Here is a 14,895-nt window from a genome sequence, read left to right as displayed (position 1 = left end):
CAAAAATCCGAGACATCGGCTCCTCAGCTACATCGGGAGGAGGTCCTGTCGAAGATCAATGCCGCGAGCCCTTTAGCTTGATCTATGGTCATGCTGTTACTTTTGTGTTTCGAGATACCTTTTTTCGGTCATTTCGAATTTTCATCAGTCGCCCATCGTGTAACGGTTAGAAATGATGACCTCAAATTAACGCTGAAAATTTTCTATTTCTAAACTCGTTTTCGACGATTTACATAAGGGTTGTCATTTAAAGAAAAAAATAGAGGTCCGTGCCAACCCTCAGGAGGGAGGGGCGGGGGGAAACGAGGGTGATTTTTGAGAGTATAAATAGACTAATTTAGTGCTGGCTACGTCATTCGATATAATATCGAACCCTCGGTTCAAATGTAAGCAAACTCAGAACCTTGTTCCTGATTCGTGCACTTTGCGCTATGGTGGTAAAATGCGTCCAAGAGTTTCTTAGAATCAAACTTTCTCGTGCTTAATGAATTTTTAATAGATATATGACCGGTCAATGACTAAATTCTAATAAATCAACACAATTGACTCATGAAGGAAATTGTCATCATAAAGCGAAAATTTGCATGACCGGACAACCCATAGGAAAAAGATTACCTGGACGACCGCCTAAGAGATGGGCACAAAGATGGCTCTCTTCTCCTGAGGATAATTGACAGTTTTATGCTGTTTTTATCGATTCGACGAGTCCTTTATTTAAAATGATTTTTCGATTTTTAATACTTATTTATAGTTTCTTGTGCTCGTTACTTGATGGCCTCACAAACAGGGCTATTTCCTATACTGAAAAAAGAGGTAGGGGTTAAATCCTAACTGTTGGATGATATGGACATTCCCAATTAATTGTGTTAATACTCCGATTTATTGTGGTAGTATCCCAATACATTAGGTTGCTAACCTAAATGTTGCGGAAAATGTTACCAAAATTAATTGGAAATGCCCATATCATCACACAAATTTGGGTAGTAGAACAATTTTGGGGGATAACCCCAGACACTTTTTTTTCCGAGTAGTCTTCGGAAGAAGAAGAAGAAGAAGAAGAAGAAGAAGAAGAAGAAGAAGAAGAGGAAGAAGAAGAAAAAGAGGAACCCATGAAGAATCGTACATGAGATCATGTTAGTTTGTTTTGGTTTGAACCATAAGTTCGAACTTATATCGAATGACGTAGCCGCTGAATCAGTCTATTGGTCGTGTGCAGTATGCCGTTGAGTGGATGCTCACAGGAGCCTGAGCACCCGATCTCCGGCTCCAGAAGGAGGAGCCTCGGCTCGTCGGCCCCCCAGCCAGCATCGGCAACGTTGTTGGAAGGATCAGCCAGTGTCGGAGTCTGATCCGGCCGTGATCTGAACTTAACGGTATCGGAACTGAGAATATTCACACGCGCTCGCCTCGATGGCCAACTTCTTGGGTTGCTCCCAGTTCGACACTGTGCCAGATCGCTTGTCTCACACCCACACTTTCTCAACCTCGTCCAGACGCGCCATCACCCGAATGCATCCAGCCAGAGTACACTGGGTCCCACCCAGACCCTTGTGATAAAAACAGATGGCGGTCGGTGGCGTGATTTGCGATAAATCGATTGATCATCCATTTAAAGCTTTTGGAAAAGGATCGATGTGCCGGATCGCTTGTCTTACACCCACACTTTCTCAACCTCGTCCAGACGCGCCATCACCCGAATGCATCCAGCCAGAGCACACTGGGTCCCACCCAGACCCTTATGCTGCCGTGCTAAGGAAGAACGTCGTATGAACATTCGAGAGTTGCCAAATTTCCTTTGATAAAACGTTTATTTTTGAGGAAAGTCATAAATATTTTTCATTGAAATTTTCAGGAGCCTCAGATCAAAATACGAACAAAATTTCCTGAAAAATTGGAAGAAAAATATTCATAAGTTTACCAGGGAATCGGTGTTTTATCGAAGAAAATTTGGCAACGCCTGAAGGCTCATACGGCGTTCTTGCCTAGCATGGCAGTATGGCGGTCAGTGGCGTGGTGTGCTTTGCGATATATCGATTGATCCTCCATTCAAACCTTGGAAAAGGATCGATAAACAGAGTGTTTGTAGCGAACGCCTTAATAATCGATTCTTTACCATAGCTTTAAATGAGGGAAATATCGATAATCGATCATTCACGCCTCGCCACTGATGGCGGTGACTCGGGGCGAACAGGGGTTGTTGCCAACTTTTGACGTTCGAGCTCTTGTGTGTGTGTGTGTGGGGGGGGGGGGGATTTGCGATTCTAGCACTTTCTCTTGCGATAAATTTCGTAATTAACGTAAACTATTATACTCTTAACAATGGCGCTGTAATTAGGTACCCTTTTGTTTTACTTAAAAAATCTCTGAGCCCGGAAATTCTCGTCCAGGCCTCTCCTTTTCAACTCACAAGTGTCTGAAGCGAGGCCTTTACAGGTAGAATATACGCCTTCAGGGCGAATATACCTGTACCAAAAGATCCATTTTTGTGTGAGTCAGCCATCTTACAGGGCTGAACCTTAGCATCTTCTTCAGAAAGCAAGTAAGTGCAGTAAGTATAGTATGAGCTCTCATATCGTGGGCGGATCCAGACGCATCGAACTGGGGGGAGGGGCGTAAGGGGGGCCCGCGAGCCACCCCCGAAAAATGGTTGAATTCTTGAAGCATGATACGCAGTTTGAGTCAATTTCGTCATGAATAATTACCGAGTGTAAGCGTCTTTCCTTCTCCTTACCTCCGTTCCTTCTTTCTTTCTTGCTTCTTTTTTCTTTCTCCTTTTTTCGAGCGAACGGGGGGGGGGAGGGCGTGCGCCCCCTATGCCGCTTGCTTAATTAGCCAATCTCTTATATATGCGTCAGGAATCTGCGATTTGAGCGCTGATTCCTATGTAAAATTTTGTGATTAACACGATGGTGCCACTGTTTTTCTCTAAAACGAACTTTAAGTCTCAAAAAAGCTCCAAAGTTGAGATCGAAATGGGGGGGGGGATATCCAACGCAATTCTGCGAGTCCACCTCTTTATCCAGTCAAACTCTCCACGCAAAGATAGGGGGCAAATACATTGACAGGGTTGACGTGTTTGAAGTTTTAGAGTTCTCAAACCAAGTCGAAACCCTGTTAATGCATTGCCTCCTTTATTCGTATATAGAGTTTGAATCGATGTAGAGGTGGACTCCGAGGATAGCGTGAGATATCTTTTCAATTAAGGAAACGTAGGAAACCATAGTCTGAAAACCAGTACCACCATTGTGTTTCTCGCGAAATTTTACACAGGAATTAGTACTTAAATCGCAAATTCCTGACACATGCCGGAGCTCCATTATCACTTGCTGCACTAGTTAGTATGATTTGACCCCCTTAGTGTTTGCATTCGTATATTCTGAGCTTAAATTTAAGTCCTGCAAACGGATTTTTTGGGAGTCAACAGCTAATGAGTATTTCAGCAAAATTGAATCCTTACCTCTATGTTTGTCTACTCCCGTGACATATTCACCCTTGAAAGATAGCACAGCGCAGCGGTGAGGCTGAGGCCGTTCTGAACCCCCCCCCCCCCCCCCCCCCCCGGGTGTGTGTGAGTGTAAATGAGCACGAGAATCCATGCGTGGTGGGAAGAGATTTGATTTAAAGTGGTCCTCTCAATTTTAGCCTCATTTTCATTCTGAGCTTACTTAAAATACTTGAAATAATGATATTATTAGTGATGAGGCGGTGAATTTTCATATTATACCTACCTCAGCTCGGTAATACGCAGAAATTGCGGTTGAGGTTGGAAACAGTGATGCATGCGGCTCCCGTAACGGTTAAAATCGAAGCGCGGGAAAGAAGCGCATTCAAAGTGGTTTTGAGTCGACCGTTACATTCTCGAGTTGAAATTATCCACCAAGACTCAAAAAATACCCGTACTTTGAAAATGATGATACATATTCCTCCACAAAAATCTGTTATCGAAGTCCCAAATCCTGGTCAGATTGAAATTGAATTGAAGAAACGCCTAAGTTTCCGGGAGTTTACTATAAGTTTGTAAGCAAATGAGCAGGATAAACGTTGTTATTGGGTGAAATACTTATTTTCTGCCGAAATAGTGTGGCCGAGAGCAACTGTGGATTTTGGTTGATGCCGTGGTCATTGACGTCAGTTTGGAAATGTTTTTGGAGCACGCGCGAGCTTTCAGAATATATATACCTAGATCCAAAACTCATCCAGCATACATGCAATTAAAACAAATTTTCTCTAGCTATAACGCAAATTTGAGCCTGTCAACAACAGAATCTTTCTTTGAGATATGAAAATAAATAGATCAAGATATCTTTTTACTTGTTCATTCAACGTCAAGCGGAAAGCTTTCTTTGAACTCCAAACTTTTATCTTGAAACTAACAATAAAGAATTGAACCACGTATTTCGGTTTGCGACGTTGCTGACTTCCTTTCATATTTCATGATTTAATGGAGAACTACTGAATGTCCATTCTTGGGAGCCTCCTTGATTTTTCTTCTTTGTACGAAGCAAATTCTGAAAAAAATTCAAAGAATGATGCTGATTTGTTCTCAAAAAAAAAAAAGAAAATGGGAGCGGAATTTTTTAAACACAGCAAACAAGCTACGCGGTTTGATTGTTTGACCGTCGAAATGAATGAATTATTTTATTCATACATTTTTGTCTTTTACACCTCCGGATCAATATTGTTGAACATCTCCAGCTAAGCTTTGGGATTGCAATGTGTAGTACTCTAAAAAAAAGAGGAAGAAAAAAAACTTGGACAGTTTAAGCAGAGGTCAGTGGCTGGTCCAGTCTGATGAGTTGGGTACCTAATCTCCTGTATCCACTTCGAGAATGGTAACATGCTCCTCTGATGGATGCTGGGCTTCTCGCCATTGCAAGGACGTTCCTAGTTGTACTGCAAGATGAAAGTAGCATATTACTTTCGTGTCTACATCAAATGCGTTGAGAGAGGAAGAGAAAAAATTCAACTCTAATAATCTCTAATTGGAGCGAAATAGGATATCTAGTTTAATAGTTCCAAGTTCGCTGTCTAATTACATCCTGGAATGCTACTCACGCGTGCAGTGGTGGACGCTTTGCTCTTCTGGACGTTCTCTAGAATTAAGGTAATGACGAACGGGGTGGTTGAACCGGCCGCAGGAACTGGAAACTCAGAGAGATTATTAAAAACACATTTCATTTACGGTGCGCTCGACAAGTGTGCTCTTTTTGAATTTTAGCTAAGATTAGTCATGTTGCCGCAATCTCAAAAGCCTGTTAGGCACCTGATATTTCGTCGCTTTCCACTGTGTACACGTGATAATTTGGTTTTATTGCTGTTTGTTTCAGAGATGTTTCAAGCAGCTTAGAAAGTGAACCCGGCAGTCAAAAAATTAAACGGAAGTAAGTGTCCTTGCCGTTTCGAGCATCTCTCATCTCACCTACTTTACAGTTCCTCTTTCTTAAGGAGGTAGTTTTTCTCGCGATAAGTTGCAACTTATGTTCGTGACTTATATTCGCAACAAGTGTTTGCGACTTAAATTTTTATTGATAGGTAGATTTTTGAAATTTGTATCAATCGCCATTCATTGCATTTTAAATGGAATCAAACCTTGCTTTTTATTGCGATGGGATCGCAATTGAGGCGTTGGTTACAGAAATGACCTTTCTTGATTGCAATGTCTCAATATTATCACTGCTAATTTATATTTTACAGAGGAAACTGATCAATACATTTTCTGAAAGTTTTCGTTTTCAGCATCGTAAAATCATTAAGAAAATTCAGTAAAAGGCTCAACGAATTCCATACATCAGCTTTAATTATAGTAAATGAAACATTAGCAGAGTCTGTGAGACACCGCGATCAAGCAATGTTCTTTCTGCACGCAGCGCTTCAATTGAAAACTGTATCACTACGGGCAATATTTTCGGTGAAAATATCATGAAAAGACGAGATGAAATGTTTGTGACACGAAATTATCATGTTAAAATTTGATGACCGATGTCGACAATTGCTTATCCCCGAAATGTCAAATTTTCCGGAGAGCTAAAAAAAAGATCGTCCTTTTCATATATATAAACATAATATGTTCGACAACCGGCTGAAACATGTCGCAGACAAATTGTTTTGACATATTATGACCCTCGAACATCATGTTGATTGATGCAGCGTGATAAAATAAGAAAAAGCTGCCGGATTCGTCAGATGCATGTGCGTACTTGAATTGATTACCACACCGCAGACCGCCGTGAGTCACGCGTTTTCCGCACTGAACAGCCGGATGAGAAATTGCCAGCGATGACATTCCAATCATATAAAAATCCGCCTATGAATAACCTCAGTCATATTAGAAATGAGTTTCTTGAAAACTTTTGATAAAGCGTAAAGAAGAGTTGTGTCTGAAAGGAAAACTGGACATCATACGATGAGAGCATCAAGAAAGTTTAAAATTCATTCCTAACGTCAGAATCCGCGTGAGAAATTTGCGATTTTCTTAGATTTCCGCTCCAAAAAGTACACCACGACAAAGACATATTTAATACGGATGAGTTCTCCTGGTTTCACAACTCCACGCGATGCTAAAAATTGCCGCCGTTATGCAGGGCCGGATTTACCTATTTGCCGCCCATGGGCCGCCTGTATTTTGCCGCCCCTTCTCATTCGTTTTGAAACATCAATAAAAACCATCAAGTGAACGTGCCAACGAAGGAGGAGTGCATAAGACGCGTTTACTCGTGCTGAACACATTTTTTGGGAAAGCCCTGTCAACACTACTAGCAAAAGTTCACGGAACTTTATGTGCGAAAGTTAAGTTTTGTAAACCTATCTCAGATGGACACAGCCTTCCATTCATAAGAAATGAACGAAAAAATTATGAAAGAACAAACACAAAATTTCGTTTAATGATTTTAACTTCCGCCGCCGCGCCGACCGCACCGTGTTTGGCGCAATGCGTGAAGTATTCACGCAGTCTTGTAGGCGCTATGCGTTTCACGCTGACCGTACTTTATTTGGCGCAATGCGTGAAGTATTCATGCATTCTTGTAGGCGCTATCCGTTTCACGCTGACCACAATAACCGCACTGTGTTTGATGCAATGCGTGAAGTATTTGTGCAGTCTTGTAGGCGCTAATATGTGTTACATGCCGATTGCCGCGCCGAGGGTTTCTCCTTTTCATCTCAAGTCCTCGTCATCATTTCTCCCTAAGTCGCGCCGTTTCAGGCCAAATTGTGTGTTTGATTTCTCTCTTAACTCGACTAATTAAAGGTGCTGTCTCTTGTATCTTTGAAAGAGGACAAAATTAGAAATTACTTTATTCTCAGGAAATAAGAGATTTTGTCGCCTTTTCTCGTTTGGAAATTCTTTTTCTAAATCCGATTTTTTTAATACCTACATTTAGAAAAATTGCAAAATTTGCCGCCCCCTAGATTCGCCGCCATGGGCCGCGGCCCATGTGGCCACCCCCTTAATCCGGCCCTGGCGTTATGTGATATTATGACTTACGGTTTCTCAAATAAAAACAGCAACACATGCAGGTATACCGGTACAGCCTTGACTGTCAGGCCATTCAGTACTGAGCACACAAATTTACCACTATATATGAAGTACTCGTCAAATCAATAAAACATAAAATCCAATCATCTTTCTCCTTACTATGTGTATACATATACATACTGGGTGTCACCTACTTACTATATGTATTCTACTCACTAAATGCGCTATGAATCTAAATTTTTGTATATGCTCTTACCCTTTATGTTTTTTCTAAAGACATTAATAGACCTGAGATGCTGAATGTCTTTAATAAAATTAACCAACTAACTATACTTCTAGTTCTCTTTGTTAAACTTATGTGAAGAGCAGGCAAGTTAAGAGAAACTGTCGGACTACTGATGTTTCCAATTTTGTTTGTTTTCATCAATTGAAAAACTATGACACATGACGGTGGCCCTTTTTAGTTTCAAGTGGAATTGTGAAACTGGGTTGCAACCATACGAGGCGAGAAGCTCCAAAATGCGAAAACTTTAGGCAGAATGTGAAGATAGTCGTGAATCTTAGACTTTCCTGATGCGCATAAAATATTTTTCAGCCTCTTTCAAGAAGAAAAACGACTCTAGCGAAGACCTGACCAGCCCACCTCTGAGATGACTAAGGTTATTTTTATAAACTCAAGTTATATTATGCCCTAACGGAACAACGTTAGACATAAAACCAAGAATACCAGGCTGAATGATTTATTTAAACTCAAGATCATCCTATGGGGAGGGATACCGGATTTGCTGTTGAATAAGACATACCTCTGTGAAACGTCCGCTCACCTCTAATCGAAAACTAATCGTAAAAATCATTAAAAAGAGATCAATAGTTTCGTTGGATCGCAAACGATAAGCCCAGTCGCCAAAATTGCTGAAATAAATTTAAAGTGGTCTTTTCGCTAAAAGCTTTTATTTTACTGGTATTATTTTTTGGAAGGCCGTGTTAGAAAAAAGGTGGAACGCCCTTTTTTCGACAATGGCATTTTCTGATTCTCCGTAGCGAGAGGAAACAAAAAGAATAAAAAATATTCAATGATACATGGAATTGCATACCTTAATATGACGGTAAAAAACTACACCAAAGAAGAGCGCAGTAAGAAATTGTAGACGTCGCCAAATTTCCATTAAAAAGATTCAAATTTTTAGGGAAACATGTGAATGTTTCTTTCAAATTTTTCAGAGATTTTGCCTGTGCAACTCATTCCAAAGTATCAGCTAATTTCAAGGGAAATTATTCATAACTTTCCTATAAAGTAAATATTTTAGCCGGGAGAAGTAGGTAATGTAAGAATGTTCATACGGGTCTAGACGCTTTTCTAACGCTCCTTTATCGAATTGTCGCGTGCGTTCGTCCATTTTCTCACGGAGGCGCGAGGTGTTCAATTTTAAGTACAAATCTAGGCTCGGACCAGATACTTGTATAAAAGACGAAAAGAGAGGCTCTGTGCTTATATTTGGGTCCCCTATGTCGTCGAACGCTGCTACTGACCTCTTTTTAGGGAGACGAGAGGGGAAGGGGGTCCCACGCCAATAATAATTGTGTGGTAGCCGCAGGGCCATATACTATGATGACCATCACGCTGTAATGCCGCACAGTGGATCGAGTCAATTAGAAAGGTTGGACATGAAATTTTTGACTAAAAGTGCAAATTTTGAGGTTTATTTCGTCACATTTTACATTTCAAGGGATTCTACAGATCGAAAATTTCACGAGAAAACCAATGGAACCACTTTAAGAACCTCAAAGCTTTGTATAAAAGGAGTTATTAGCGTTTAAAGTCTCCAAATGTTGTCCGATCTCGCCAATTGACTCGATCCACTGTGCGCCGCGTCAAAAGAAAAGAAAATTTGTGAAGAAATACTAATTCCACTCTATTCTCTCCTCCTCCCGTTTCCCCTGCGAGAGAAAAAGGGGAAGCCCTTTTTCTCTCGTGACACAGATAACTTGTTCAGTTCGTTCGGGCTACAGCAAGGGAATCAAGGCGGAGGAGTGGATTGACAAGAGTAAACAGCGGAGTGTAACCTCCGGGCCGTCCCCGTGCGTCAAATTGTCAGTTTGAAAGGGTATGAAGGTGAGGAATCGGATCCAAATCCATTACGAACTGGACGGAGTCGAGATCCGGCGTCTAGCAACTGACCTGCTCAAGTGCATTATCCTAGCCACTCGCTCGAGCATCTCATCGCTCGTCCTGCATCCGCGTCTATCGTTCAGTTCGTCGCCTACCTGACATGAGGGCGTAAGTGCACTATACAATGAACCCTGTCTTCCATAAGTTTCAATGCTTTTCCGGGCTCATCTCAATGTGTAGTTACGCCCTTATGTCTGCCAAGCGACGAGTTGTTGTCAAACTCTACTGATTATGTCCGCGATATCACAAATATCCATATTTGGACCGCGCTAAGCAGAAAGGAACCAAGGCACGTCAGCTTCTGTCAAATTTTGAGGGGGCGATTACATCTTTTACACAAAAACGGTTTCGCGGATTATTGTGCAAATTTCAGTGAATTTTCTGTATAGTGCGAAGCAACTTTCTTAAAAATTTCAAAGGAATCCGCGCGAATGTTCTCTTGTATAAAAAATGTAATTGCTCGGTTCATTTTGGAGATAGCTGCGGCCCGATTATTGAAACTATGTCAGCCCGACAAGACAAGACATAGCTCTATCTCAACCATGCAATATATCGCAATTCTATGTCTTATCGGGCTGGTTTAAATTTCAATAATCGGCCCGCTGATGTGGCTTGGTTCCTTCCTGCTGAACGCGGTCGGTTGGGCTTGTTGAAAGATTCTATCAGCGTTCTCATAATCTGCAGTTCAAAGCGGCTTGATGGTGAAATATAAAATCAACAACTTAAAATGGGATGACTAAGGCCGCAATATCAGTGGCGTGTTGTGTTTTGCGATGTTTCGATTGATTTGTCATTTAAACCTATGGAAAAAGATCGATAGTCAGGCCTGTTCGCAATGAACACCTAAATAGTAATCGATTCTTTACCATACAGCTCCAAATGGGAAGATATCGATGATCGATCGATCACGCCTCGCCACTGCGCAAAGTAAAACATAAAATAAAAAACTGGAATGTTTCGCAGTAGTCACACCTGCATTTTCAACCGGAAATACAAAAAGAAAAGTTGAAACGAAACAAAGTTTTACCGAGCATCACTGTTATTATTGTGAGACTGATGGTGCAATCAAAATAAACGAACAAGTGTGCGCTGAAACTCTCTTCCTGACTTTTTTTTGTATTCTCAATTGAAATGTGAAACTAAACCAACAAAAAAAAATCAGAGAAGGAAGGGACGGCAGCTGTGCAGCCCATATTTTAGGACGGCAACGTTGTTACATATTAAAAAAATCAAAGCATTATTCGGAAAATTGACAATGTCGTGATAAAAATCAACAATATTTCTTCAACAGCACAACAAACAACGCTGGAATTAAGTTACGGTGCGCAAGAAAAGCAAGCAAAGCTCCCTCAATCACTATAGAATGCGCTCGAATACTCAATTCAACTCCTGGATGCAACTATTCGGGCTTCATGGATGTCCGTATTGCATGCGCACGAAAGCGAAGGCGTTTTGACTGTCCAGACACTCGCCACTTCACCCACGGTCGTGGCACCAACGGCGGGTTTTACCGCAAGGATCCAAAATGGCATTTCATAGCACTTTCAATTCTTCCTTTCTACTACAAATATATCTCATAGGTACGAATAGTTGCATACGAGCGTAGGATGAAAGTATCTTTTGTGCATCGGTTTTGATACATTTGATATGTGATGTGCTGAGCATGATTTGGTCCCCCTAAATTGTTTTGAATGGATTTATGCCGCCCATGGCGGCAAATCTAGGGGGTGGCAAATTTTGCAATTTTTTTAAATGTAGGTATAAAAAAGAATCGGATTTAGAAAGAAAAAAATTACAAACGAGAAAAGGCTACAAAATCTCTCATTTCCTGAGAGTATAGTAATTTCTAATTTTGTCGTCTTTCAGTGATACATGCGGCGGAAGTTAAAATCATTAAACCAAATGTTGTGTTTGTTCTTTCATAATTTTTTCGTTCATTTTTTATGAGTGGAAGGCCTTGTCCATTAGAGATAGGTTTACGAAACTTGACTTTCGCGCAAAGTTCCGTGACCTTTTGCTAGTAGTTTTGACAGGGCTTTCCCAAAGCATGTGTTCAACACGAGTAAACGCGTCTTATGCACCCCTCCCCCGCTGGCACGTTCACTTGATGGTTTTTATTGATGTTTCAAGACGAATGAGAAGGGGCGGCAAAATACAGGCGGCCCATGGGCGGCAAGTAGGAAAATCCGGCCCTGCTGGACGTTTGAGAAACTGCATTGTATATCTTCGTTTGTTGACTAATTTTCACGAATATTAGTAGGTACATCGGGCGATGATATTTTGACTTATTACTTATACATCTACTTTTAACATCATGTCCGTGGATCAATGACGGTGGCTGGAAAATGGCGGTTCGCGGACGGGTCATCATATATGATAAACGGGGGTATTTCGACTGCGGCTTAGAATTTTCACACCGTTTAGTTGAAACTATCGCCACTCTATTGCTGATGTTTTTACAAGACGGTGACCTTTTTTATCATAATTTTGCCCATTTAGTCCATTGGTTGGTTGGTTTGACCCAAGTAAGCGAGCTAGATTACAATTGGACCGCGTTAAACAGAAAGGAACCAAGCCACATCAGCTCTTGCCAAATTTATCAGAGGAATTTGATTTTTACGAGAGAACGTTTGTGCGGATTCCTTTGAAAATTTTAAGGAATTTGCTTTGTATTTTAGAGAAAATTTATAGAAATTTGCACAAAAATCCGCACAACCGTTTTCATGTAAAAAATTAAATTACCCGAATAAATTTGGCAATAGCTAATGTGGCTTGGTTCCTTTCTGTTTGACGCGGTCCAATTATTACAAGAGATGTGGTAAAAGTTATCCCTCCCCTGCCACGCCCAATTGAAGAAGACCCCTCTTAAATTTGCACTGTTAACATTGAAGGATATTATACCATGTGTGAATTCCTTAGCACCGGCTCTTGAATAATCTCGCTAAATATTCTGAAAGGTGGAGGAACACATGGTATATCTACTATTTTTTATACTAAGAACGTTTTATTAAGGTTTGAGTCGGAGTGTTTTGTTTTACTACCCAAAGTGTTTCAAATTGCTCCGGATAATGAATAGTTCATAAAGAGCGAAATCCAACCAACTCTGATCAATTCGAAAGGTAAAGGATTCACGAATGAGACAAATCTGATACGACACGCCAAGCCAACAGCCTTGTTTTTTCCATACGTCGCGTCGACCACACAGATGAAAACCTAACGTAGCGGCCAGATGCAATGGGCTTCTACATATCACTTACTTGATTTTGTTGCCAGCGCGAATCGGGGTCATGTCCAAGAAATTTATGGAGCCATAATTTTTGACTTACACGGCGAATTCAATCGACGGACGCACGCTGTTAAAGAAATTTAATAACTACGGACAATGGCGTCCATGAGCCTTTTATAGAAGTTTATTAAACAGGTTGATGTTTCAAGAGGTACCGCCTCCCGGAACCAAACCCTAGAGTTGTCCATAAAATTTGTTCCGGAATTCGAGTACCTTGGAGATGACGGAAACCCTCATGAAATCAAACCTAAAACATTCAATTTCATCCCGTCATCGGATTCCCAACGAACTCCACGTGTCAATATGAACCAAGAGACATTTGATTGAGGGCACAAAATGTCGATTGAATATTTTCCATTTTCGAGAGACTCTCGAACGAATTTCACCACATGGTGAAATTCGTCTGAACCTTCGGTGCACCTTCAGACGAGGTCATGTGCTTCTGTTTACATTGATTCATCGAACAGGGATGTAGGTACATCGAATGACGTAGCCACTAAATCGGTCTATTGTTACCAAATTCGGGAACCGAGTGAAATCTGCACGATTCACGGTGTTCACCCACCTCGGTGCACGCACGACGCATGGTTCCTCCAGTGTTTGCGCATCGAATTAAGCGAGAACAACACCTTGCGCTACGCTGCGCCGGGCGGGCAGTGGCCCGCGCGGGACGGCGCACAGTGGATCCAGTCAATTATAGAGGTCGGACATGAAATTTTTGACTAAAACCGCAAATTTTTACATTCATTTCGTCACATTTTAAATTTCAAAGGGTGCTATAAGAAGACAATGTCACGAGGAAACTAATGGAACAACTTTCAGGGCATCAAAGTTTTGTATAAACGGAGTTAAAAGCGTCCAAATTTTGTCCGAGCTCTCCTGTAGACTGGACCCAGTGTGCGGCGCGGCGCTGTGGAGGGTTGTGTGACACGCTGCGACGTGACGCAACGGGGAGCCGCTGACGCGTGACGCTTTGATGTTACGCGTCGAGCGACGCGACGTATGACGCTCGATGAGCGACCTTGATCTTCACCGCAAGGAACGCAGCTCGACGCACCGCTCGCCGCTCGCCCCGCGTTCGTCGACTCCGTCATTGATATACTGCCAGTCAACGGCCGAGACGCGAGCGGCGCCCGTTATTACCTCCCGCAATTACGCCAAATCTCTTTCCAGGCGTCTACAAATCGCCCGAGCCCACGCCGCGCTTCCTTTCCGACTTCTAGAAGCCTTCAAACGAATCCTTCCAGCTACCCAGCCAAGCTACTTATACAGGGAGAGGATGGACACTTTTATAGCTAAAGGGTAGATAGCGAGGACTATGGAACAATACCGCCTAACTGACGACTTATTTTGGCGGAAATGAGTTAACAGCTTTGCACACACTACGCAGTATAAAATACGCAAGTTGACGTTTTTAACTGTTTCCAATTCCGCATGGAAGCGCTGAACTATGCTGTAATGTTTGAAAAAAATTGCAAATCTAATCCCAAAATTACAATCATGGCGAAGTTTTTCTTTGTTCTACAAAAACGTCAGTTTATAGATAGTTGGTATTGTCTATACTGCCTATCAATGCTAGATTCTGAAATATTTCTACCTTGACATACTCCAGAGGCGGTTAGGTTTCGCAGAGCGCCCTGGTGCGCCATAAAAGCGGCACTGCACAAACACATGGACATGTGTATCTTTTTACTACAGGAAGGAAAATTAGGCCGTATTTTCAATTGTTCTGTACGAGTTTTAGACTTTTATGAAGCTCTCTTATAGTTCAAAGGGACTAATTCTCCTGTTGATTGGAAGGCTGCAGGAAGTTTAGCTATGTCTCGACGAAAAAATACTTCATACCTTTTATGCCCAAAATTAACCCAATGATTTTTTTTTCAAAGCAAGTTGGAACAATTGAATCGTCTCAGGAAAATTTTTGAGTTGTTTTCAACAAGAATTTAATCGCATTACAATTTCAAA

At 41.5% G+C, this 14,895-nt stretch overlaps 1 protein-coding gene across 3 annotated transcripts in view; it reads left to right on the top strand.

The window, feature by feature from the left end:
- Positions 1–14,895, top strand: part of LOC109043182 (uncharacterized) — a 91,084-nt gene that overhangs the window by 24,983 nt on the left and 51,206 nt on the right. For all 3 annotated transcript variants that reach the window (XM_019060300.2, XM_019060299.2, XM_072303999.1), the window contains one exon: positions 5,328–5,381. The gene's annotated coding sequence lies outside the window, so the exon portion shown is untranslated. The remainder of the gene's footprint in view (positions 1–5,327; positions 5,382–14,895) is intronic.

Source organism: Bemisia tabaci, chromosome 1 (assembly GCF_918797505.1).
Source record: "Bemisia tabaci chromosome 1, PGI_BMITA_v3".
Classification (NCBI taxonomy): Eukaryota; Metazoa; Arthropoda; class Insecta; order Hemiptera; family Aleyrodidae; genus Bemisia; species Bemisia tabaci.
The sequence above is the reverse complement of the archived record's forward strand: the minus strand, read 5'-3'. Positions and strand labels throughout refer to the sequence as shown.